The sequence below is a fragment of the Lactuca serriola genome, chromosome 5, assembly GCF_051521515.1.
Source record: "Lactuca serriola cultivar US96UC23 chromosome 5, Lser_US96UC23_V15, whole genome shotgun sequence".
In the NCBI taxonomy this organism is placed as follows: Eukaryota; Viridiplantae; Streptophyta; class Magnoliopsida; order Asterales; family Asteraceae; genus Lactuca; species Lactuca serriola.
Window position 1 is genome coordinate 359,250,723 of NC_136412.1, and position 4,911 is coordinate 359,255,633.

At 38.1% G+C, this 4,911-nt stretch overlaps 1 long non-coding RNA gene across 1 annotated transcript; it reads left to right on the top strand.

Moving 5' to 3' along the window:
- The first annotated feature begins 3,036 nt into the window (after positions 1–3,036).
- Positions 3,037–3,507, top strand: LOC145052211 (uncharacterized). The gene is made up of 3 exons (XR_013684022.1): positions 3,037–3,131; positions 3,217–3,288; positions 3,389–3,507. It is a non-coding gene; the product is annotated as an uncharacterized LOC145052211 (long non-coding RNA).
- The last annotated feature ends 1,404 nt before the right edge of the window (positions 3,508–4,911 follow it).

The following is a 4,911-nucleotide window of genomic DNA, read 5'->3' on the forward strand; positions in this document are numbered from 1 at the left end:
TGGCCTAGGGATCTGAAGTTTGGGCTTAAGAGCTTAAGCCATTAAGAAGTTATGAGGACTCAATGAGTAGCGAAGTTACGCCCCGCGTAGCGGGTCAGTGCTCCGATCCCCAGTTGCGAGTCAGGGTGTACGCCCCGCGTACCAGGGAGGGTACGCTCAACGTACTCCCTTTGTTGGGTTTTTCATTTTGGGCCTTAGGGATTGGGCTGTTAGTTGGGCTGCTGGATTTTGGGCCGTGACTGGTCATTATGGATAGAGTGTTGTGGGCCCATTGGTTGTTATGGATCATGGGTCTAGGCCCGTTTGGTGAGGTGGGCCCAATTTAGTAAATTGGGCCAATAGTGGGCTTTGCTTCGGACTTTTGGACTTTGGGCCATTGTTGGGCTTGGGAGCTTACCTAGTGTTGGGCCGGATTGAGTTAAGGGTAAAATGGTCAATTTACCCTTGAAAGAGTTTTGTGTTTGGCCCAATGATTATTTGTGCTATGTTGGCTAGTTCGGGATTTTCGGTAAGGCGGTGATTCAAGAATCTGCTTCTTCAGTTCAGAGTTTCGGCAGTGCGAGGTGAGTTATCCTCACTATATCAACAGGGTCTAAGGCACCAAGGCCGGCCCTTTATCGGATTGAGATCCGAGTATTTGTTGTTATGTTATTGCTTTGATATGTTTGCATCCTGGTAGCTAGGATGGTATGTGTTTGAGACCTGGTTGAGGTCGGTATCCTGTTATGTAGGGTGATGCTATGCTAGAGACCTGGTTGAGGTCGGTATCCTGTTATGTAGGGTGATGCTATGCTAGTGACTGGTTAGGTCGGTATCCTGGTTAGGATGATGATATGTTATGTGATCTGCTTGATCGGCTTGTTGACTGTGGATTGCTATATGATTGTATGTTTATGTGCACATGGTTGTTTGGACTGGAGTTGGGTTGAGGCGGGTCCTGCTTTTGCTGTAGGCCAAGATACCCAGGGCGGACCGGTTGTCCCGAAGGCCCAGCGAGCGGTCCGGATAGGCTGTAGGCCCCAAGAGGGCGGACCAGACGTGCCGAGGCTCGGAGAGTGGACCAGGCTGACTAAAGGCCTGGTGCGGGCGGACCAGTCATACTGTAGACTCAGAGAGTGGACCAGGTGGATTGAAGGCCTGGTGCGGGTGGACCAATCACACTGCAGACTCGATGCATATGGCTAGACTCGGAGGGTGGACCAGGTGGACTGTTGACCGGTGCGGCGGACCAGTCACACAGTAGACCCGAAGTGCATGGCTGTTCTGTGATCAGATATGATATGGCATGTTATGCGTGTATGGTATATGTGGTTGGTATTTTGGGGATATCTCACTAAGCTTTCAGGCTTACAGTTGTGGTTTAATGTTTTTTTCAGGTTCTTCAGGAGACCGTGGCAAGGCGAAGGCGTGATCGTACCGCTCCTCATGTTTATGTTGTGATGTGATTCTGGGAATACTCTAAATAAATTGTATTGAAAACCTTTTTGTAATAATTTAATTAAATCGGGTTGTTTTTGAAAAATTTAAATTGGTTGTAATTTTTCGGTCGTTACATAAAGTTACACTTTACTACCAATAGTTTTAGAATTCACATAAATGACCCGTTTGATAATAGCCTTAGATTTGAATATTTAGATGGGCCAGATATGTTCTCGTGTTCTCAACCTTTTAGGTGTTCTCATTTGATCCTACTCCTATATATATATATATATATATATATATATATATATATATATATATATATATATATATATATATATATATATGATCATTTGAGAACTTATAGTTTCTCGAGAACCCGAGAAGTAAACAAGAATCGTTAGATTAAAATAATAAAGGGCTAAGATGCATTGTGGCAGTTTTGTAAATACTTGGTAAAGAGAAGACACGGGGGCATCTAATTAAAATGAACAAGCGGCATTTCAGGGATAACATCAACCCCACCCTCTCTTTCTCTTTCTCTCTCTTTCTCTCTCTCTCTCTCTCTCTCTCTCTCTCTCTCTCTCCCTTTGTCCCGCATCTCTCTCCAGATCTATTATAGAAATCAATTTGTAACAAATGCTACAACCATCAATAGTTTATCTACTGCCACCAATCTCCTCTCCGATTACACCTACAATCGTTTACAACGTTAATGAAATTGATTTCTACAATCAGCAGATCTTCATCACTTTCCTCCAGCCTTCATGTTTCATCCACGCAATCGATAGAATAATTTTCTTCATATCATCTTCTTCAGTTCTTCGTGCTTAATTATTGAATTTAATTGGATATGATTTGACAAGTTTTTGCTTATTGTGTTACCGTTATTTGCTGATACTCGGTCAAACAAACTGGAGGACGAAGATCCTCACCTCACTTTTGGTCCCCTTACATCTTCTTGACTCTTCCTGACTGGCTCTTCGGAATTTTGCAGTAAGTATCGATCCGATAATCAAAATTTGTCTCTCGATTCATCCTTTTTCACGTTTTAATCATAAATTGTATCATAATTTCACGTCTTTTTTTTTGCGTTTCCCGCCGGATTTTCATGTGTTTATTTGATTCTGATCAGGGTAAAAATAAAGTTTCATATACTGGAGACGAAGGACAAGCATTGGAATCCATTGAGTCGATTGCGTCCCACATAAAGGAGATCACGATTTCTGGGAAGCCATGTGTTGCTACTACTCCTCCCTCAAATTCATTGGAATCACCATGTTTTCTTCATCAGACTCGGACTGATGAAGAAACTGATGAAATCGGTGAGTTTGGCACTTGTATGGGAGGATGTTATTCTATTTCTAACACATTTGAATTTCAGATAATTGATTTGATTATTTTTTATTATGGGTTGCCTACAGGACTTGATTATGAATAAAAGGCTATTAATTTTTTTTATAATTATATCTATTAAGATTCAAAATGATAATATTCTTTTCTATATAATTATTTAGGCACCCCTCTACTAGGATCTATATGCACCAAAAGGATTAAATTCAGCTCGAATATGTTTCACATGTCATAATTTTGAGTATCAGGGAACTGCATCTGCTTCAGAGATAGTATCTTGTGGTCTTGACATTCATCACCTCAATAGACCAGACAGAATGCAGGACAAATCATCACATGACAGACTCAATCCTGTTAAGGTAAATTTACTTTAATGCCCTCTTTCCTTTTACACTTCCCAGATAAACGATGTTTAAAAATATTCAAGAAAATGATACATTGTAGGGTGCAATTGTGTTCTCTAACATTGTAACAATAATGTCCCCAACTTATGCACAAGAAGTGAGAACTTCACAGGTATGGATAATAACATTTAACTAAAAATTACTCAATTTTCTTTCAGATTTATCATTATTGTAACAAATACTTAAAATTGTTTTTGTTATATCCATTCCAGGGAGGACAAGGGCTTCATGCGACTCTTAATGCTCATTCTCAAAAGTTTGTAGGGATTCTGAATGGAATTGATAATTGATTTGATTATTTGTGATTGTGGGTTGCCTACGAGAAGAGACCTAGTCCAATTATTCATGAGAATCTTGTGAATCAGGTAAGTGTGTGAGACTTTCATTTTCATTTCATATTAATGTGAAATGTGAAATTACAGAGAATAACAACTTATTTGACTCACGATACTAATATGGGCAATGCACATTCCTATTTGTACCCATAATAAAGACATACTTATATTTATCACACATTCATAATTTCACCTAAAATAGCAACACACTTAATTTTTTTTAATCGATAATGGCAATGCTACTTTATTAATTTTACTTATCATAGGAACATGCTTGCATTTCATTATCAATATGAGGAATGTAGTTTTTTTTATTTGTAAAGAAATATTTCTATGTTGCTATTATGGGTAAGGAATTGTTAGTATGTTGCAATTTATGTGGAAAGAAATGCACTATCAGTTATGTAATAAATACAAAAATGTAAGCACATTGTAGTTATAAGTAAAAGAAATTTATGGGGTAAAAAGTAAAGTACATTGTCCATGTCAGTAAAAAGAGTAAAGTATTATGACAATTGGTAAAAATAGGAACGATCGTACGACGCTATGTTTTGATTATTAAGCAGTATGAGTATTTTATCAAAACTGGTTGAAGGAATTTAACCCGCTTTATTTAGATAAGTTCTTGTGACAATTGGTAAAAATAGGAACGATCATGAAATTTCCTCTTCATTTTACCCTCAATTCACCAGCCAATACTCCAGGGAATTACTCTCAACCTTCATCTCATTTTCATCCACAAGAACTTCCTTCCAAAGCCATCAAAACCATGAACTAAAGGGTTGTTGTCCCTTTTGTGTTTCATCCACCATTTCACCCATCTACACCTTCCTTTTGCTTTATATTTTTACCACCAAATACCCCTGGAAGTTAGTTGTTATGCTACTCAAAATTATAGATTCAAAACAGTGAGTAAACTACCCTTTTTCTTACTCTTTTGCTGTGAAGTTTTCGTGACAGCAACATAGCCAAAACAGCGGCTGTTTTGGAGCATCAAATCAACACCCAAAAGTTCTTCATCTTCAACCTTCCATTCTTCAAGTATTCACATAAGGTGAGTTCATACCCCTAAATTTTCATATTTTCTTCAAGTTTTAAGGGGGGAATACAAGTTAGAACACTAAACATAACTTAAATCTAAAAGACGGCTTTCTACAAAAACGTCGAGTCCTGTTCACAGACTGTTTTGACCATCTTAAACTTAATATCTTTCAAAACTGTACAATATGAAAATAGTTCAGGTTTATACCTTTCTAAGGACTACTTGCACGCTTCATACGATTTTTATACAATTTATGGCGATTTTTATAAAACTGCCTGTCATTTCAGAAGTGATTTCGGACCAGTCTGTGAAGATGACCATTTTCACACTAGTTTGAGACCACTAAAAATCATAATAA